The sequence below is a fragment of the Stegodyphus dumicola genome, chromosome 12 (assembly GCF_044657685.1).
Source record: "Stegodyphus dumicola isolate Sdum_Otavi_A_Nest chromosome 12, ASM4465768v1".
Taxonomy (NCBI): Eukaryota; Metazoa; Arthropoda; class Arachnida; order Araneae; family Eresidae; genus Stegodyphus; species Stegodyphus dumicola.
This window is the reverse complement of record NC_140779.1, coordinates 14,141,198-14,164,354: the sequence shown is the minus strand read 5'-3', so window position 1 is coordinate 14,164,354 and position 23,157 is coordinate 14,141,198. Positions and strand designations below refer to the sequence as shown.

The window sequence follows — 23,157 nt, the reverse complement described above, 5'->3', positions numbered from 1 at the left end:
CATGGTTTTAGCTACATTTAATTTTAAATGAAAATACATGACGCAAATTTTTCGCTTGAGGTTTGAAAGTGTTAAATCTTCAGCAAAATATTTTCATAATTTCAGACTTGAAATGAACACAAGTATACAGTAATTACAAGTTTTATTCGAAATTTAATTTTATAACATTCTAAAGGTGGTAAAAGTACAAGAAGTACGGCAAAAATCGCTCAGAATGTTTTCTGGTGCTAAAGAGCAACCGCCAGACTGCATAGTTGGTTAGTGACATAAAACTCTCAGTTGGCTCAGGTAGATTTCCTATGTCCGTACGAAATTGGGTCCATCTCAGTAGATGTCAACCACTATCTGCCAGACCACAGCCCCGAGGCTAAGGTCAGAAGGCATTTATTAAATCAAGTAAACACATATTAAATCATATACACAAATTAAAACCTGAAAAAGACATTAATGATACCAGGAAATGTGCGAATGCTAGATATAAATGCAGGATGTAGATATTACGCAGAACATGCATGGGTTATCATGTTGTAGAGTCATTCGGTTAATTGGAAGCAGGAAAGATGAAAAATATGCAACCGTCTTCGCCAGGAATCGAACCAGGGACCCTTGGAATACCGACCCAGCGTGCAGAACCACTACACCACGAGGGCACGCTAGGAAAGTGAAAGAAACACCTTATAATGTAATACGAATGCTAAAGAAGCATATACACTTCTCGAAATAGTTAAGAGATATTGTGAATTCGGTGGGAAATAACCATATAATCGACAACGTTTTTTTTTATTATTATTTATTTATTTATTATTTTTTTATGAAATAGAGGATGAAAAGGAAAATCATAACGTTTTACAAAGTAGGGAATATGCAAATTTTGTCTGTCGCTTCGAAAGTTACGCATTTTAGATAAGGGCTGCCGCCCAACCGGTACAGAAAGAGGCGCAGCCCCCCATCCACCTAATCGATTTAATTTTATGACTTTTCCAGGGGGGCGCCAAGTTAAAAACCACATAATAAGATACTACCATTAGGATATAATCTAATGGACCTTAACGGCACAAAAGGAAAGTGAGAAGAAATAATAATACAGTAAGACCCCGTTTAACGCTGTTTCGTTTAGCGCTGTTTCGGTTTAGCGCTTTTTTATTTCAACCCGGGGATTCTCCGAAATTGTGCGCAGCGCTAGGTTTCCAAATAACATATCCGAAACAGTGTAGTTGTGTTTCTTGACGCATTTTTATCATTTGAAACAACATTTGTTGACATTATTGTAAGTTTAAATTTGATATATAATACTATAACGATTAATAATACAGTGACAAATAGTATGTATGATCTTTAGTTTTTATCGTGGGTGATAATACGAGTAAAACACAAGAAAAGAAAGCAACCAGAAAAAAGCATTTCACTGGAAACTCAAATGCTAGTGATTAGAAGATTAGATTCTGGTGAACGTCAATCTCAAATGAGTGCTGCATTGATTTTGGCAACTTCAACAATAAGGACAATTTTTAAGAATATAAAGAAAAAATACTGTCATCGGCAACTGCAACTACGTCAAGCTCTGCAACTAGAATTACCCGTTCTAGAAATAACATTATAGAGGAAATGGAAAAACGACTGTCTATATGGATTGACGACGAAATTGAACGCAATATGCCATTAAGCCAATCTATCATAATGCCTTCTTGACAAAAAGGCAGAAAATTGGAAACCCAGAATAGAATGAATGATCTGACTGAGAATTTTATTTGTTTTTAAAAATATATGCGTTTATATTGTTTTTATTTTTGTAAGAAATAAATGTTTGATTTTATTTTTATTAAAAAAAACATTATTAAATTTAATGCCTTACCATTTTTTATCCGTCTTCCCCTAACCCCATTATTTACATGTTAAGATAGCCTCGCTTAGCGCTGTTTCGCATTACGCTCTACTTCTATAGAACGTATCCCCCGCGTTAAGCGGGGTCTTACTGTAATTAAAATAAATAGAATCAATGATTAGTAACTAAGTAAACAAAAGGAAAGGACAAAACACAAGACACAGACCACGCTCTATCATAAAAACACATGTTAAATCAAAATTCCGACATTAACACGTTTATTATTAATAAAATTCATTAATTCCCTAGAAAATTCAAATTCAGTATTTTTTCCAGTAAATGTATTAATATGTCCAAACTTTTTCTTTTAAATCACATTCATTTACAAAATGTTTAACTGAACCCGTAACTCCACAATTGTAACATAACTCATTTTCTTGTAGACCGAATCTCTTTAGGTGCTCCGGGAAGCGTCCATGTCCTGTGATAATTTGATTAAGATCCAGGCAGCATGAAATACATTTATTATATGTAGGGATCAAATTATAACTGTAATCCTTTTTTCTATCAGGCTCATTCCAATCCTTTTTCCACATATCAATATAAAATTGTTTTATTTTATTTACAAGAATTCCGCCCAACCTGTATAGAGGTTAGCGTCGCTGACTACTATGTATACTACTATGTTTGTAAATGTATAGTGTCTGTGCGGCATGGTGGCATTCTAAATATGCTCAAGGCTGTTGCCAACGGCAGCCGTATTCTAGTTCTCCTTGCTACGAGGTATTTCGTGGGCTTGGGCTGACTACGCATAAGCAACGCAAGCTACCAAGTGACAACAACAACAGATAAGGAGTGAAAAGCAGGATGAGATTAAAAACAACTGACAGGCGTTGAATGTTTTGTAATAATGAATACGATGCAGAGTGACTTGGCTGAATACGTAGCGTGGAGGGCCATCGGTCGGTTAGAGGCGGGTCAAACGTAATCCCTTGTAGCGAAAGCGTTAGGAGTTTCTCAAAGCGTTATTTCCGCACTATGGAATCGGTTTTTGGAAACTGTTTCGCTGAGGATCAGGACAAAGTCGTCCGCCTGCAACAGCACAAAATGAGGATCGGTAGACATTTTGTTCACACAGGACCACCGTTCCACCTGCAGAAATTGGACACAGAAGCATCACAAATGAGGACGAGATGATGATTCTCGTCTGGAGAGTATATGGTACGCGGAATACTCCCGCATTTGTGCATGAAAAGTGTCCGATTTGGCAGAGGCGGAGTGATGGTCTAAGCCGGTAATTTTGTCAATGGCCGCACCGAACTGCACATTGTCGGGATTGGAGCACTAACGGCTCAGCAATATAGGAAATAGATACTCAGACCTATTGTGGTCATTTACGTTGCAGCAATGGGGAAAATATTCATTCTCATGAATGATGACGCCAGGCCACATCGTGCTCAGCTAGTGGACACTTTCCTTTTCGATCCTTGGAATGTATTGGCCAGCATGTTCCCCAGGTATGAATCCAATATAGAATATATTTGAGACATTGGAGAAGGATTGCTAGTCGCTCATCACTCTCAGAAACAATTCAGCAATTTGGAAGCTGTCTTGTGCAGGGGTGGTACAGGATACCCAGTCCTTCACTGATGACCTCACTAATTCCATGCCTCGTAGGTATGCGACGCTGTTTTCGGTTAGGGTAAAAGAAGAAATCATATTTTTTGTTTGTTTATCAACAATATCGTCAACAAAATTTAATTATTCCACGTTCGTTGCTCTTTTTTTTCCTCATATCGTACAAGAGCAGCCCAGATGGTATAGTGGTTAGGAAAGCCTGACTGCGATACCGAAGGACCCGGGTTCTAATCCCAGAGAAGGCATGTATGTAAATCGTCTGTCCCTGCATAGGGATTTAACGGTGGCCGCCTGCTAGGTGCCTCCACAACAAAATGGCCATCACTTCTGGCCTTAGGAGTGGCTAATGCCGTTATAGGTAAGTGACCGCCACTGGAAATAATATTCAAGATAGTATATAAAAATGTAAACATTGTTGCAACTAATTACGAGGGTAAGTTGAAAAATAAGTTTCCCCTGTCGACTGTGGTCAGAATTGTGTATGAAAGTCAAAAAATAGAATGAGACATTAAAGATATGACATACCTTTATTTTATTATTCTCGTACGAATACGTTGAGACATTTGTCATATCGCTTGATAAGCTTCAAAAAGTCCTCCAAGAAAAATTCACGCTTTGCATATGGAAGAAGCGTTGAACGGCTATGAGCGAAAGGCGACACAGCAGGAAAACGCGCAAGTCACCGATATACCATTGGGTAGAGGTCGCTGCAAATCAAGCAGATGGCGCTATTGCAGTGCCTGCGCAAAGCGGAGACCAGCCTCTCATTTGAGCCCCGGTAGGTATGGAGAGAAGGTGCGTTTTGAATTCGTGGTCAAAGGAGGAAGTGAGAGCGGTTATCCGCTATGAATGGGCACGTGGAGTATCAGGAACAGAAATTCATAACCGCCTCGTGGAAGTCTATGGGTTAGGCGTGATGTCGAAGCAAATGGTGCGGATAACCGCCTCGTGGAAGTCTATGGGCTAGGCGTGATGTCGAAGCAAATGGTGCGGATAACCGCCTCGTGGAAGTCTATGGGCTAGGCGTGATGTCGAAGCAAATGGTGCGAAGATGGTGTCGCACATTCAGTGATGGACGTCAGCAAGTGGAGGACATACCGAGAGCTGGACGGACACGCACGGCCACTACAGATGCAAATGTCAGGAAGGTGGATGACATGATTAGAGCGAACCGGCGTATCACCATCGATGAAGTAGAGGAAGAACTTGGAATCTCACATGAGCGAGCTCAAAACATCATCCACGACATTCTTCGATACAGAAAAGTGTCAGCACGATGGGTGCAATTGACCTCGACACACAAGGAACAACGCATGGGGGTCAGCCTGGAACATCTCGTGCGTTACCATGAAGATGGCAATGACTTCATGGTGTGACGGGGATTGTGACGGGGGATGAAACGTGGGTCCACCATTTCACTCCAGAATCGAAGGCCGCATCTTTGGAGTGGAAACATCCGTCATCACCTGTCCGAAAGAAGTTCAAGACAACTCCCTCTGCAGGTAAAGTGCTCCTCACAGTTTTCTGGGACGCTCAAGGAGTTTTGTTGCTGGACTTTTTGGAGGTTGGAACCATCAATGCTACGCGCTACTGTGACACCCTGTCGAAATTGAAAGAGGCGATTCGGAAAAAGCGGCCTGGCCTTCTCACATCTGGCGTTCTGCTGTTGGATGACAATGCCAGACCACATTCGGCGACGGCAACGCAAAACCATATTGCAACTCTTGGTTGGGAGCGCCTACACCATCCGCCATACAGTCCTAATCTCGCACCAAGCGACTTCCATCTGTTTCCGGCTTTGAAGAAAAATCTCGGGGGAAGGCGCTTTGGAAGCAATACTGAAGTGAAACAAGCCGTTCAACGCTTCTTCCATATGCAAAGCCCTGATTTTTTCCTGGAGGGCTTTTTGAAGCTTATCAAGCGATATGACAAATGTCTCAATGTACTTGGTACCTACGTGGAAAAATAAAGGTATGTCATATCTTTAATGTCTCATTCTATTTTTTGACTTTCATACACAACTCTGACCACAGTCGACAGGGGAAACTAATTTTTCAACTTACCCTCGTACATATAAAAATACTGAATACAAATGCAGAAAAAGGAACTTAGCTTCGAGTATTTTCGTACAGGAGATTTATTTCTGGCACAGTCTATCATAGCTTTTAACTTCAGTTGTTAACAACGCTGATGCCTGGGTACGAAAGTGAGATAAATAACAGTATTTTAGGGGAAAAAAAAAATGAAGTCAGTTCTTAAATGCTTAGTAGATATTTTTGAAAATAAAATTCAAAAATACAAATGCGTTTGAAATAAAGATATAAGGCATAAATTTTAAACAGCTTATTAATGGTTAATGTGAGTTAAAGCAATAAGTACATAAATTAAAATGTAGTTCAGTATGCTGAATCTGTTCCGAAGCGAATTTCATTTGCATTTCGACTTGTAAAGATTCCATGGTGTCCTTCACTTCAATTATTTTCTGTTTTTAAAACTCTCTCGACCTCCTCCGAAGATTTCCTTCTGCTGTAAAATCAGGAAGGTGATAGTTCAAAAACCTCGAATGCAATTGAAATTGAGGTCGTAGTTTGACACAGGGGAAAATCAGTCACTATTTCTTCAATAGCGCCATCTATAGAACAAAAAATATTTAAAACAACTTTAATTTATGCATTTTTTTTTTCTGTCTATATGTAAAACTAACGTTCTTTCCACCCTATTTTAAAATTGTTTATTTATAACTAAACTAATTAAAGTTGCTAATTAAATAAAGTGTTTTTTAAATTCATTAAATAATAGGAATTTCATTTATTAGTACGTACGTTAAAGGTATTTTCTCTATCATTTCCGCATGCCTTCATGGTGTAATTTGAAAGCATACTCGACGCGTATTCGAGAGGTCCAGAGTACAGGTCCAGTTTTCAGGTCTCTTGCTTCAAAATAAGCTAATGAGTTTACAAGTGGCGCCCGAACTAAAAAATGGGCCGTGGACGATAATTCATCCCAACCAGGATTTCGAAATTGTGTCTGAACAAGACATCTGTATCTTTAAATGTACGAGTATATAAGGTATTTTCTTCCTCCTCTTTGAATGCCTTTGTGGTGTAATAATTTTTAAACTTATCACGTGCTCTGCCCTTAGGCGCTGCACGGAAAGGGAGGAGTGCCTCGTGGAGGTCCTTTTAAGGAAAACTGGCCTGTATCCACGTTACCATTGAGGAAAACCACGAAAACGGCCATGCAGCGAGCCCGTTCGCAGGGACTCGAACCCCAGACCGAACTACCAGTGTTCAACGGTTTTTACCGCTGGGGGCCTAGTTGTGTAATTAGAAGCATAACTCGACGCGTATTTGAGAGGTCCAGGTTTCGAGTCCGGCCAAGGCACTGCATATTTTTCACGTTTTCTGCTTCAAAATAAACTAATGACTCTATAAGGTAAGGAAAATGTAGGAAATTTTCTGCTAAATTTCTGGAATTTGGATTTCTAATAATTTTGTAATTTCTTTCCCTTAAAAATTATTATGGTCTATGAAACAAATTTGCATAATTAAAAATTCGGAATTTTCAGAAAGCATCTAAGTACAAAATGTTTGCACTATATTTGTTTTTTTTAAAAAAAAAACTGAATATATAATAATTTAATTTTTTTCTATTATTAAGCAGAAATTGTATTAAACCTTTTGAAGTATCCTCTTAGATAATGAATCATTATTTGCAAATTTTTAATATTACTTATATAAAGTATTTCTCCAGTCTTCCTAGCCTGCCTTCGTGGTGTAGTGGTTCTGCACGCTGGGCCGGTATTCCAGAGGTCCGTGGTTCGATTCCCGGCGAAGGCGGTTGCTAATTTTTCATCTTGCCTGCTTCCAAAAAATCCTAATGTCTCTACAGTGGCGCCCGAACTAAAAAAGGGTGTTGGTTGAGGATTCTCCGCACCCAGGATTTAGCGAATTGGGTCCCCTAAAAACCCCTGTCGGTCTTTAAAAAGGGGAATATATAAGGTATTTATCCCTCTTTCCTAGCGTTCTTTCGTGGTGTAGTGGTTCTGCACGCTGGGCCGGTATTTCAGAGGTTCGTGGTTCGATTCCTGGTGAAAGCGATTGCCAATTTTTCATCTTGCCTTCCTCCAAAAAATACATAATGTCTCTACACTTATACTAGTTAAGCATCTAAATGCTAATTTAAGAAAAATCGTTTGGTTTAACTCTCAGCTCGTATACATACCTTTGTCTCTTTAATGGGCTTTCGTTTGATGCCCATGAGGAATTTATTTCGATTATTAAATCAACGATATTTACAACTAAATAGACAACATTTCACTGGCAGCCATTATTAATAAACAGTCGTGTTCGATTGAATTTTATTTATGAATAAATAGAAAATTTTGATATACGGTAAGTATTCATGAATTTATAGTGGCCGGGTGAATAAAATTGCTGAATATTTAGTAGGTCGATCCCATTTAAAATTCTGCTGGACGAGCTAGCTGCATAAGCATTTTCGTAGCTTTCCTCGTATGTAACATAATACGGGCTAGTTTCTCTTAAAAAATATCTCCATAAAGACATCGCTTTCTCTAAGCAGATACCCTTCGTGTTATTTATCATGATGAATAAATATGTAAAAAATTAAATGCCTTTTTTTATTGAATCCAATCACTAAGAAATTATTGCTTCTACATAAATTAACTATCACTAAGAATTATGAGAAACTTTGAAAGAATATTGTATAACACTATGCCATTCAATAAAAAGTTAACAATCGTTCTTTGTGCTAATATATTTCATTATAACTTCACGTAATTAAAGACTCGATTTCTTTGTTCTGAATGAATTCATACTTTATAAGATGAAGGAAAAGAAGAGGATAAAAAACAACTGCCCATAGCTGGAGACCAGAATTAAGAAAATTCTCAGTGGAAAATTCCGAGAGATTTCCTATCTCATAACAGATCGAAATTTTGTTAAAACTTCTTTATTGCCTTCGAAAAGCCTGAAAATGTCATCATCATAGCGAGTTAAGAACCCATAGCGAGTTAAGAACCAAAATGATAGTTTTTCAAACACCTTGATAAAAAATGAGTTTGAGCTCACGAGATTACTTTATATATGCTAGACTGAACCGCTTACAGTAAAGTTTCTTTGAAGTTTAGGAGGCAGTCTCAAACAGCAACTGTGTTCTGAATTCTCGATTCTAGGGCCGTGGAGTTATTGACCAAAATAGGAACCCCACCTCCTCTATGGCTCAAACCATCGTTTCAATCTCCACATACAAAAAAAGAAAGAGTCTGTGTGTGTGTCGGTCGTTCGCGCTGCGCGTAAGTTAATAGACCCACGGCTACTAAATTTGGTACATAAGTGCATCTAGACAAGAGACATTGCACCTCGAAGCGATTTTTTCGAAATTCGAATTAGAATTTTTTACTTCCTTGTACGAAGTAAAAAGGATGTATTGTAATCGCGAAAAGTTTCAGGCAGCATATTTCAACGAATATATCCATTTTGACCGCTATCGAATGCAATTTAACGATGTTTTTGCGTGATATCTGTACATAAGGACAGAATAAAATACTCTTTTCCTTCAAAAAAATACAAAACTTCTTTAAAATTAATTCTAAAGAGAATTTTTCGTGGCGTCTGTGCGAACGTATGTACGTACGTGCGTAAGTACGTATCTTGCATAACTCAAAAACGAGTAGCCTCAGAACGCTGAAAATTTGTATATAGGACTGCTATAACATGTAGATGTGCACCTCGTATTTTGGTTGCAATCGGCCGAACCAAACATATATAAATATATTTATATATATATCCACTCTGTTACCCGGCTCAGTGATCTCAGTTTCTTTACACTTATATGTTGATAAATTGTACATTTTTTGCTTTAAAAATGATTGAATTATGTTGTTTTTATTTTCCGGTTAAGGATTTTAAGCCTTTAGTAAATCTGTGTGCAATATTTTTAGAATTATCAGCAATTTTAAAGTTGTTTAATTGCCGCTAAGCCTTTTTTAATGGCGGCCATTGATGTTTACATTTGAAACAGGAGACTAGTGCATTTGTTGCCAATCTAGAGAAACTTATCTTCGCAACAACAAAGATAACGCCTTCATTGATTATTTAAATCATGCTTAATCCTTTCTGGAATTTTTTCGAGGAAATAAGCGTTTCAGATTTATTTCGTAATTTTTAATATAGATATTTTGAGTTTTTATGTATTTTTGCCTTCTCCCGAAGTGAGAACTGAATTAATTAAATGAGAAATACTCAATCGCTGTGAAAAACTGTTTCTTTTTTTCTTTGTTTGCTTAATTTCTTTTATACATCGTTCTAGCTTTATTATAATATTTGAATAGAACATGTGGCAACGATCGGATAATTCTATTCTTTAAATTATATAAATTTTGTGCATTATGAGTTATAATATGAACGAAATATATAAGTTAACTGTTATACACTTATTGGATGATATAACAGTTAACTTAGTTTCCGTTATAAAATTATTATATAAGTTAACTGTTATATAATTATTAATACTTTTAAATGAATCTTGCGCCAGAGTGTCGCTATGGTAAACAAATACTAGAGTGAATTTTAAAGAATGCATTTATTGTATCGTGGTTTATGCGCTGTCGGCGAAGTAGATTTAATTCAATCCAATATGTTTAAATGAAATGCAAGAAGAAATGCGTATAATTTTATATCGAATTTAATATTCCAATACAAGGAAGTCAGGTGGTGTACACGTCAGATTTTTTTATTTTATGTTTTGTGACGAAATTGCGTCATTTTGAGACATAATGGGTTAGAGAAAAGCGAGATTTTACTCTACACACTCCATTTTTCACATCATCGTGAAACGTAGGCACTTAGCTATTTTACGAACTTAAAATAAATTTCGTGTTTCAATAAATCGATTTAATACGAGTTTATTGAACAAAGGGAGGTTAACACCTTTTCAATGGGATTTTTTCTAAAAAACTTTAAAAATAAAGTTTTTTAGAAAAAATCCCATTGAAAAGGTGTTAACCTCCCTTTGTTCAATAAACTCGTATTAAATCGATTTATTGAAACACGAAATTTATTTTAAGTTCGTAAAATAGCTAAGTGCCTACGTTTCACGATGATGTGAAAAATGGAGTGTGTAGAGTAAAATCTCGCTTTTCTCTAACCCATTATGTCTCAAAATGACGCAATTTCGTCACAAAACATAAAATAAAAAAATCTGACGTGTACACCACCTGACTTCCTTGTATTGGAATATTAAATTCGATATAAATGTACAGTTTATTTTTCTTTGATTTTTGGACACGTTAAACTTTCATACTTGCGACTGCTTTTACAAAAAGAATTTTGGAAAAATGATAATATTTTGTATTTTTAAAAAAAATTTTAAATGAAGCTTTCGAGTACACTTCTCACATCTCACATCTTTAAAAATGTGATTTTGGTAACCATTTTCCTTTTCTTATTGTTGTTGATAGATTTTTGATGAAATCGCATTATTTTGAATAGTTTCATTCTTTTAGAAATATGGGTTTGGCAACAATTTTTCATCGTATTTCTTATGTCACTGTTTTTAAGAAATTGGCATATTTCATTGTCATTTTTTTATATATATAATACATTTTTATTTTATTTATTTATTTATTTTGATAAAGTTGTTCTGCAGAGTAAAATTCTGCGCGGAATTTATTGTTTTTTGAGTTTCTTTCATATTATTTTATATTTATTTCACTGTTTGTAAGATATTGAAAAGTTTTGCATGACTTTTTTTTCCTTCAACGGAAACTTGGTTAATAATATAGATAAAATATCGTTAATTATACTTTGCTTTTCAGAATTTTTTGTTTTTGTATTCTTTTATGTTATTTATTGCTCATTTCACTGTATTTAAGATATTGAAAAGTTTTGAGTAATGTTTTTAGGAAACAAAATTCTTAATCTCCTTTATGCCATTTGAGTTCTTAAGATTTTGCAAAGGGAAGTTTGTTAATTTATTTATTAGGATAATTAATATTTGTATTATGGGATATTGCTTATTTCATTGTAATTTTGTTATACGTAATAACTTTTTTTTTATGAAGTTGTTCTGCAGAGTAAAATTCTACGCAGTTTTTAAATTTAACGTTTGGTTTTTCCCTTCAGTCATTTTTCCGGTACATTTAAAAGCAAGACGAAGGCTGGCAGCGAAGCTGCTAGTCTCTATAATAAAATAAGGAGTCTGTCTGTTTGTCTTTCGTTCGTGCTGGGCATACGTTAATTGACCCAGGGCTACGCAATTTCGTACATAGGTGCATCTACACAAGAGCCAGTGCACCTCGAAGCGATATTTTCAAAATTCGAATCAGATTGTTTTTTATTTTATCTTTTTTGATGAAATCGCATCCTTTTGAATAGTTTCATTCTTTTAGAAATGTGGTTTTAGACACAGTTTTTCATTCAATGCTTTGTATACTGGACTGCTGACTGTTGCAAATACGATATAAAATATTATTAATTATACAGGCAACACGCACATCTCAATCATCTCATTCTGACGCGCATGCGTCTCGCGAGGCACAACAGAAAGAATTTCCTTTTATTTTTCCTCTCTATTAGCTTATGGCAAAGAGGTTTGTATATTTTGAATTATGTCATCCACAATTTTGATTGGTTATTGCTTTCTGATGAATGCAATAACCAATCAAAATTGTGAATGCATTCTTATTCAAAATTGTGGATGCATTCTTTAAGAAATGTTGTTTTGGCAATAGTTTTTTATTCATTGCTTTGGATACTGGACTGCTGACTGTTTTCTCTTCAAAATACGAGATTTATTGTTTATTTCATTGTAATTGTTTTATATTATGTTTTAATTATATAAAAGGTTTGGCATTTTTTTTTAGGAAACAAAGTTCTTAACTTCCTTTATACCATTCGAATTCTTAAGATTTTGCAACGGGAAGTTTTAATTTATTCATTAGGATAAATAATATTTGTGTTAAGGGATATTGCTTTATTTCATTGTAATTTTTTTATATGTAATACATTTTTATTGAAATTTCTTTCTTTCTTTTTTGCTTCCTTGTCCGAAGTAAAAAGGAAGTATTGTAATCGCGAAAAGTTTCAGGCAGCATATTTCAACGAAAATATCCATCTTGACCGCTATCGAATGCAATTTAACGATGTTTTTGCATGATATCTGTACGTAAAGACAGAAAAAAAAAGACTCGTTTCCGCCAAAAAAATTATAAAACTGCTTTAACATGAATTCTGAAGAGAATTTTTCGTGGCATCTGTACGAACGTATGTACGTACGTACGTAAGTACGTACGTTCGTATCTTGCATAACTCAAAAACGAGTAGCCTCAGAACGCTGAAATTTTGTATAGGACTGCTATAACATGTAGATATGCATCTCGTATTTCGGTTGCAATCGGCCGCACCAAACGTATATAAATATATTGTTACGAATTTGGTATTTAAAAAGCTAATGTTAGTTCAATTATAAATTAAATGATTTCAACGCAGTGCGTGACGAATATTAAAAGAACAAAGCTAAGCCGGAAAATTAAAAATACTAGAGCACGTGCATTTAACATTAAATAAATAAATATGTCTTTTTGATTTCCAGAAAGTACTAGAAAATTCTCGCACGTGATTTTAAAATCTTATAAAAAGAGAAAAACCTCTCAGTTCGTGGTAATTACTTAGTTTGTTGCTGTTTAGGAAACTGCTGTTGTTGATTGTAGCGAATTCGCGGATTAGCATTCTTTAGCTGTTTTGGAATTAAGTTCTATTGAACATTTGAGTAGTTAAAAGATAACTACTGTGAGATATTGTAATACTGCACGATAATTTGAGGAAATTTAAGCATATTTCTTGTGATAATAATAAATTTTTGTTCATTTTTCATCGAACTTGTGCATTCATTTCGTAACGAACCCGTACGCACGCAACAATATTTATATATATATCCACTCTGTTACCCGGCTCAGTGATCTCAGTTTCTTTACTCTTATATGTTTGTAAATTGTACATTTTTTGCTTTAAAAATGATTGAATTATGTTGTTTTTATCTTCCGGTTAAGATTTTTAAACCTTTAGTAAATCTGTATGCACTATTTTTAGAATTATCAACAATTTTAAAGTTGTTTAAGTGCCGCTAAGCCTTTTTTTATGGCGGCCATTGATTGTTTACATTTGAAACAGCAGACTAGTGGATTTGTTGCCAATCTGGAGAAACTTAGCTTCGCAACAACAAAGATAACGCCTTCATTTATTATTGCCAATTAAATCATGCTTATTCCTTTCTGGAAATTTTTCGAGGAAATAAGTGTTTAAGATTTACTTCGTAATTTTTAATGCAGATATTTTGAGTTTTTATGTATTTTTGCTTTCTCGCGAAGTGAGAACTGAATTAATTAAATGAGAAATACTCAATCGTCTGTGAAAAACTGTTTCTTTTTTGTTTTATTTGCTTAATTTCTTTTATACATCCTTCTAGCTTTATTATAGTATTTGAATAGAGCATGTGGCAACGATTAGATAATTCTTTAAATGATATAAATTTTGTGCATTCTGAGTTATAATATGAACGACGAACGAAATATAATACTGTTAAGTGAACCTAACCAGAGTGTCGCTATGGTAAGCAAATATAAAGAATTTTAAAGAGTGCTTTTATTCTTTTGTGGTTTATGCGCTGTCGACGAAGTAGATTTAATTCAATCCAAGAAGTTTAAATGAAATGCAAGAAAAAATGCGTGTAATTTAATACTCCGTGCAAGGAAATCATGTGGTGTACACATCAGATTTTTTTTAATTTTATGGTAATAACTGCATATTTTTTTTTAATATTTTGACATTTTGCTGTTTTTATAAATTTATATTTATCAGAGAAGTGAAGCTTTAATTTTTTTAAAAGCTGAGTTGAGTTTCAATTTCATACAGCGGTAAAATTTAATTTGATGAGCTGGCAGCAGTATATATTTTTTTTCAGTTAAGAAAACAACCCACCTATTTATATAATTTTTATATTTTAAATTGAATTCTAATTTGTAAAATTACAATAAATTTTACTCGAAAACTCTTTTTTGAAGCATTTGATTGTAAGTTTTTGTTTATTTAGCAATGGTCTGAAGCCAAGTCCCTACTACTACAACCTAGTACGCTACATGTGCTGATGAAGACTATGGAATGTTCAAAAAGCGATTAATGTCAAAGCAATCTCTGTGTGAAAAAGAAGATCCTCTTGGTAAGTTTATTTCTTGAATTGATGATAAACTGAGACTGATTTGCAGACTGCAAAACTCACATTCCTTAAATAGCTTTTTTTTTAATCCAAAATGGCGGGAACGCGTGGGCCGGCGAAAATTCGGACAATCTGCGAGACTATTAATCAAGACGGCAGGCATCTTCGTGGCGCCGAATCCGACTCTTGCTTCGAAATTCGTTTAGCTTTCCCCTACCACAGATAAGTTGAGCCCGCCCCCCTTCTTTGCAGAAACAGACGACCACCCTGCTCAGGAATCTGTCGAATTTGTGAGACTTAAAGTTTACTGCGCAAATGTGTCCAAATAATATTCATTCTTTGTTATCCAAGCTTAGATAAACGGCAGGAAGAACTTTTTTACCAGTACCAACATAGATTCATAGAAGCATTTTTTTATATTCAAATCAACATACTTTAGTCTCTGCAGATCACTGTTACTCATGATATTACTGATAAGCATCAATGGGATTTTGTAAACATCATAATTCCTAGGAACAAAGTTTCCACCAGTTTAAATGCCAGCATATCTTAGAGGTGTGAAAGATTTCACAAATATGACAAAATCCTAGAGTTGTGAAAAATTTCAGAGATAAGGAGCATTGTATGCTATGCATTATTCTGCTTAATTTTCCGACATGGCTTTAAAATTACATCTAATAATTAATATTACTAAAAATGAAAGCTGTTTAGTATGGGGAATGAAATATATAGGTTATAGTGTTGAGTAAACAACATTATTTCTACGGGTGCAGACTATTTTCCTGCCTTGCACCACATCAAAGAACTATATGCTTGTGTAATATTATTTGAAAATATCTGACGTGGACACCACATGACTTCCTTGTATGGCCTATTAAATTATACAGTTTTTTTTTTTTTTTTTTTTTTTTTTTTTTGTACTTCATTTAAACTTATTTCTTCAAATTTCATTAGAGCTATATTTGTTAGTTAATCAGTATTTTTCGCCAAGGCAAAAATCTCACTTTGCGACAAGGCAAAAATGCATAAAATCTCAAATCATCTTCATTAAAAACTGTAAAATTCAGAAAAACATAAAACACCAAATAAAGTTACAGGCAGTTTAAAAAAAAATTGCAATTAAAATTAGAATTCCTATGCAAAAGCAAGCAATACAGCCAGCGAGCAAGAAGACAGATTTTACGGTGCATAAAATTGAAAGTTTATTTTTAAAAGACACTAAAGTTAGTGCTCCAACTGACTTATCCAGTTGCAATCAGAATTCTGAAGTTGAATCATTTTTTAAAAATTCGAGGATACCAGATTCTATATTCGTGGATCCCTGGACACGTTGTCATTAAGGGGAATGAATTGGCGGATATTGCAGCTAAAACCGAAACCACAATGTACAATCTTCAGATTCCACTAGCAGACATCAAAGGGTTTGTCAAAAGCAAAATCCTCAGCAAATGACAGAAGCAATGGGATGACAAAGTATATAACAAGCTGAGAAATGTAAAACCCACCATTGGATACTGGCCATGTATGGCTAATAGAAAGGAAGATGTCCTCTTGACTCGACTGAGAATTGGCCATTGTCGCCTGACCCATGAGTATCTTCTGAAGGGAGAAGAGAATCCCAGCTGTCCAAACTGCAATGCAGATCTGACAGTCCATCATATCTTGGTGGAATGCCAGAGTTTTAATTATTTTCGCCAAAAACATTTTAATTGTTCAGAACTGGACTTAGGAAATTTAATTGGAAAAACACATCATCGTAATTTGTTTTTGTTTTTAAAAGATATTGGCTTTTATAATAGACTTTAACCTGTTTTTTTAAAAGATATCAGCTCTTATCATAGACTCTAATCTGTCTCTTCTTACCTAAGCTGGAAGTTTTTACAAATGACTAATTGCATTGTTACCATTTGTCTGGCGCAGATAACCTTGACAGGTTTTGTGCCAAATTACAATAATCCAATCCAATCCAACTGACTTAATTCACTATTCCACTAAGAATTCCAAATGTAAATAGATGGCGACCTCTTAGGCTTAATACTACTCTAACAACTTCTAAAATGTTTATAATTCTACAATTATCGCATGCAGATTAACTAAAGGTATAAAAACCTTGACTGGAACATAAAAACAGCATAATTCAATCAATTTTAAAGCAAAAAATGTAGTTTACCAATATATAAGAATTAGAAACTGAGCTCACAAGTCGGGTAACAGAGTGAGTACATATATATATATATATAAACACTTTTGGTGCGTCTGATAGCTACATAAAAGGGAGGTGCACAACTACATGTTATAGCAGTCCCATATATAAAATTTTAACGTTCTACGGCTTCTCGTGTTTGAGTTATACGAATAGTACGTACAGACGTCACGAAAATAAAATCTCTTCTGAATCTATTTTAAATCTATTTTACAATCCGTTTTGGAAAAAGAGAACTTTATTCTGTCCGTACGTACAGATGTCCCCTCAAAACATTGTTCAAATGGATTCGAGATCGGTCAAAATGGCCTATTTTTGTTGAAATATTGTACCCGAAATTTTTCGCGATTGCAATACTTTCGTTACTTCGCGCAATTAAGAAAGAAGAAGGGATATTCGAGATTAATATGATACTAATTCTTAACAGTTGTCCTAAAGTTAAAACACAGTATAGCCCAGCTGTTGATAAGTATTACATTGGTGTATTACTTTTTGCATCTAGAAGTTGGTTTAAAATTAAACTAGTATCAAATCTTTCCTGACCTGTGCACACGAGGCCACATGAAAAAATTAAGATACACTAGTGGCTGAATGGCTAAAGTAGCAGCGCTACAGTTTACCTCCTAGCCCTCTGGCCGACAAGGCCGTATATATGCGGCTTGGAATATTTTTTGCGATATCTGTAAGAACGTATATATACGTTCATCTTAAAATATGTCCAGGTCCACCAGCGGCCGAGCGGTAAAGTCGCTGAACACTGGTAGTTCGGTCCAAGGTTCGAATCCCGCGAACGGGCTGGCTGCATGGGTGTTTTCGTGGTTTTCCCCATGTGTAACGTGTATACGAGCCAGTTTCCCTTAGAAAGTCCTCCACGAAGGCACCCCTCCCTTTAGGCAGATAGCCCTCGAGGCATTGCCGTAATTAATAACCTAACCTAAAATATGTCCAAGAAATCAAGGTAATATATTAAAAGTAAATAAATCCAAGTGTAAAGGGGTAAATCCAAGTATTCCTAGGGACATTTTGACATTAAAATAATACTCTCTCATGGTAGTTATGGGAAATTTGCGCTTTCTTAGCGAAAACCTGGACCGGTCAGAGAGCTAGAAGAAGGGGCTGAAGATTGACGGACACCTTAACATTTTGGTTCGTTGCTCTCTTTTATATTGTTGCGAAATGTCCAAGCGCGGTGCGATAGCTTCCCCGCAAAGCAGGTTTAGGGTTGCCATAAAGAAGCAACTGAAGGCAGAGTCGCCACATTTGGCGAGAAACCGCCCGTTTGGCGATGTTTGGCGACTAAATTGGTGATATGCCATGGACGGATGGAGAACCTTCTGGAACGAATTCTTACCGGTTTAGCCCAGAATGTTCTCGAACACAAGCCGAAAACTATATAAACCCTGCTGGTCCGCAGTCAGTCAGTGTGTGCCTCATCTAGTGAGCTGATAGTCAGTCCGTGCGGAGTCGATCGAGTTGACAGCCGCGCAGCGAGTGCCGAGCGGGTCGTCGAGTGCATCGAAGAGTCTCTTAGTGTATCGCGGTTAGTGCATCGTCGGGAGAATGTGTTAAGCTCCGGGAACGACTGAATCGAAGAGTCGGGAGCTGTGCTCTGTGTGTCGTCGAGTGCATCGCGAGTTGTAGCGTGGAGAGTCTCGAGAGTACGTAGAGTTCCGAGAACGACCAAGCAGAGTCGGCAGCTGTACTCTGGTGTTTTTCAGTGAAGCTATTTTCACCGTGATAGCCTGATAACCTGAAGGCTGTGTCGCTGGTCGTGTCAGCATGTTTATAGTAGTTCATCGACGAATGTAAAACGTGTTTTGGAGCTGTCCTGACAATACTGGCCAATAAAGTGTGTTTCGAAACTTCATCCAGTAGTGGCGTCATTATTCACTCCAAATCCATACGAACCCCGTACGAACGTGAAGGAAGAAAATAACGTACAACTGGTGTCAGAAAAAAAAAAGTAACAATATTATGTTTACAGGTTTTATTCAGCTTGGATCCTCTGTTAGTTGGTTTGTTAGACTCAAATTTCAATCTCAAAGTCTCGTGTGCGGCAGGAATATGAACAAAAATTAACGAAATAAAATACAAAATAAAACAATACAAAATCAGTTTCATCTCTATATTTTGTTGGAGAGATCTCGGCTACTGATGAACTGCGTATACAAGTGGAAGGAGGCCACTTCCAACACCTCTTCTAACGCATTTTCATTTCTCAAACGTAAAGACAAGCTATGTTAAGAGTCTTTTTCATTTCATTCTGTTATATGAGATCTTTATCACATTTTTCCTGGGGCCTCTTTCGAAGGGGACACCCTGCATCTTTGGACATAAAACATCTTTAAAATCATTTTTATTTGTTGTCTTTGCTGCGCGCAGAAAATAAGATAAAAATCTTATATTCTAGCAAGTTTTGCCGCTGTGAAACATTTGGTTGGTGTCTTTTCCCTTGAATGTCAAATGGATGGATGCATGCCTGGAAATAACAGCTTTTGCTGAAATTTTATGTACGGGACTGTTATAGCATGTTGCTGAGCACCTTCCTTTTTGGTTGCTAACGGGCTCACCTATTCTTAGATGTTGATAAATTGTGCATTTTTTGCTTTAAAAGTAATTGAATTACGTTGTTGTCATGTTCCGGTTAAGTATTTTATGCCTTTATTTAATCTGCACGCCATCGTTGTAGAATTATCAACAATTTAAAAGTTAAGATACAATAACACGCCGAACAACTATTAAATTAGAATTCAAACAACAAAAATCAGCGTTATATTTTCAAATTTTCACAGGTTTCGATGGTTTTACCGAACCATCATCCTCAGCTGCAAAAGCGCAAATGAACGAGATAAGATATAATGATTAGATAAGATAAGATAAGAAAGCCTGGACAGGAGATAATACTGGCGCCATCTGTTGATGAAACCAGAACTAAAACATAATTTCTTTAACCCCTTCGCGCCAACTGTCACGTATACGTGCCAGCAACGAACGCACTTACCTACCGGCCGACACGCAGGCGTGCCAGAGGATTGTTCCATTCTCTACCGACTGTCACGTATTTGTGCCAGTACTTTGGAAAGTTTTTCAAACTATAATTTCTGCCACAAGATGACACTGTATGTCCATATGGTTTCAGATACATGTACATTAGACCTTCTACTCGAAATGAGAGAAGCATGACTCACATACACGTGTTTTTGATTATATAAACAAACGGGGAAATAAATGTTTCCGAATGGCGTGATTTATGACGTCTCTTTAAATCGCACTTTATTCGCACGTGGTAGTTGTTTACTGTAAGTAGAGAAGTTTTATTTGCTCTAAAGCATTGGGTATTTCGGTTTGCAGTTCAGTTTTTAGAAAATAATTAGATCTTGTTAGAAGTGAATTCTTTGTTTTTACCGTTGCAATGTCGAATTGTCGAAAATGTTTAACGGAACATGAAATAGCAGAAATGATGCAAAATATTTCAGATATTAATTCTGAAATTCTGATATTCTGATATTGATTCTGAAAGATTAACTGAAAGACATTTTCCAAAACTTTGTTCAGAAGAGACTGATAAGAAAATGCGACGAGGATGCTTCGTTTGTTCACACTCCCGGAAAAATCCTCCAAAACGGCAAATGAGTTATTGCGAGTGCAAGGAATGTAACGTAGGACTGTGTGTAGATCCCTGTTTTCAAATTTTTCATACGAAAAGAGAATTTTAAGTAATATATTTAGTTTTCAGATGTATAATGTTAAAATTCATAAAATGGTGAGTAATTAAAATAAAATGTGTAAAATATGCATTTGAACAAGAAATAAGGTAATTAAAGTATATATATATATATATAAATATTTATAAAGCATAAGCCGTTTAAATACTCTATAGAGCATTATTAAACAATGCGTTGATACTTCGGAAATTTCATGGCTTTAGGCTTAGTAGCAAAAAAGCCCCCGGCCCTGGAGAGACGCTCGCGTAAGACACTGCCGGCCTCAGCGATAAGCGCGCGTTTTCGCTACCCGGCTCGAAGGGGTTAAAGGCTAAAGGCAAAGATGAATTGGAATTAGGGCCGTTAACTGGAACCGAAATATTTTTTTGAATGGGAAATGCCTCTAGAAAATACAGTTCGACAATGGAAGATGTTTTAGTTCAGGTTTCATCAACAGATGGCGCCAGTAGCTTATGTCCTGTCCAGGCTTTCTTATCTTATCTTCTCTAATCATTATATCTTATCTCGTTCATTTGCGCTTTTGCAGCTGAGGATGATGGTTCGGTAAAACCATCGAAACTAGTCCTGTGAAAATCTGAAAATATAATGTTGATTTTTGTTGTTTGACTTCTAAATTAATTTAAAAGTTGTTTAAGTGGCACCAATCCTAGTAAAGCCGCCATTTGTCCGCATATGAAGCTCTTAGTAGAATAGTGAATTAAGTCAGTTTGTGCACCAACTTCAGTGCCTATGTACCGAGTGGAACCAAAACTAAACATTCAGTTTTGTGTACCGAAAAATTTGTTTCCCTTCCCCCCTCACCGAATTGCTTGTTTTTGCTTAGAAACTCTAATTGTAACTGTAAAAATTGTTTTTTGAACTGTTTTAACTGTATTTCGTGTTTTATGTTTTCTATATTATATATTTTTTATTGAAGATGTTTTGCGTTTTTATGCATTTTTGTTTTGGGAATTGAGAACTGACTGAATTAAATGAGAAATCTATCTGTAATGCAATTCGAGGAAGTAAGCTTTTATTAAATGCAGCCCAAAATGTGTATAATTTAATAAATAGGCCATATAAGGAAGACATGGGATGTCTGCATCAGAATTTTTTTTTCCCGTTTTTTGTTGTTGTAATGAAAAGAAAACGTTTAAAAGGAAATTTTGATATTTGCTGTGTACAAAATAATTAAAAATTAATTCTATTGCCATATACGATGCGTACAAATACCATGCGCCTCCCTAAAATTCTATAAATTTACCGCCCAAAAATACGCTGCGCTGTGCCTCCCGTAAATTCTCAAAATTTTCTTCGCTAAATTTTTCTATTCGCTGCTTCTCTAAATTATAACTATTTTGGCCCACCTGGTGTCTGCGGTCCGGTTCGGTCGCACCGGTCGCTGCAGTTCGTGCGTCGCCTCTGGATACTATTGTAACAGTTAAATTTTTTTTTTTTTTTTCTAAACAATTAGTTGGAGTATGACATTCAACTCTGATGTAATTTCAATTATAGTGCTGATTTTACTAATAAACGAAATTAGTGAAACAATTCTATCGTCAGAACTTCGTCGAATTTTGTGATTAAACGTAATCGTAAATATTCATGCTAAAAAGCTTGGATCTCGACACATCAGTAACATGCACCGGATGCATAATTAGGGGTTAGGACAAGAATAAAGGAACTCCTAAGTATGAAACACAGGCGTGATGATAACAAAGTGATCACTATCCGAGGTCGATGATGTTCGGCACGAACGTACACAAAAACCAGTCTACCTCGACGCTTAATCATCATCAGAAGGAACGAACATTATTTTACAAATAATCCTGTCCGAATTACTTGTTTTAGGATACGTTAACTGAAATCTCCTGCCGAGACTTTTCATTTTAAATTAACTTTTTTGCAATTATTTCTACATCTTTAAGTGACAGCAAGCTTCAGTAACTAGCTAAATACCTGGAATTTGACGAATTAAAGGCTAATCTTTGGAATATGGTAACAGGTAGTTTGGCGACATTTGGGTAAGGCGATAAGGGTTACTAGCTATAATCTGAGAAGTAGACAGTTCGAATCACAGATTATTTTGTCTCAGAGAAATGAGAGATCATGAGACATGTCATGTGACATTTTCCGGAAAATTTCGATCGTGATTTTAGCTAATAAGCACTTAGAAACAATTTCGCTCCTAAAGTGCAGAATCGTCTACTTATTTGTTTGGCGCTTTTTACAAGAGTAAGAAGAATTGGATTTTTTTTCAATTTTCTTTGACTTTTTAAGCGAAAATAGGTCGATGTGTACATTGATAAAGTCAAGCGTGTGCGCAATGCCATTTTTGTGCAATTCTGGGATGTTTTTTTTAACCTATGTGTACATGGATACCGTGTATGTGCAATTCTTAAAAACGCGCGAAGCAGTTTGCGATTCTGCACTTTCTCCCAATTTTCCACCTAATCTTCGTCATGATTAAGCATTTTTGTTCCATAGAAGTTCTAGAGTAATTCGGCTAGCAGATTGTTGGAAAAAATGTTGAGGGGGGAAAAAAAAAAATGCCT

At 35.8% G+C, this 23,157-nt stretch overlaps 1 long non-coding RNA gene across 1 annotated transcript in view; it reads left to right on the top strand.

The window, feature by feature from the left end:
- Window positions 1-23,157, top strand: part of LOC118181354 (uncharacterized) — a 275,537-nt gene that overhangs the window by 203,319 nt on the left and 49,061 nt on the right. Inside the window, exon 5 of the long non-coding RNA XR_015044362.1 lies at window positions 14,573-14,698. This is a non-coding gene — a long non-coding RNA (uncharacterized LOC118181354). The remainder of the gene's footprint in view (window positions 1-14,572; window positions 14,699-23,157) is intronic.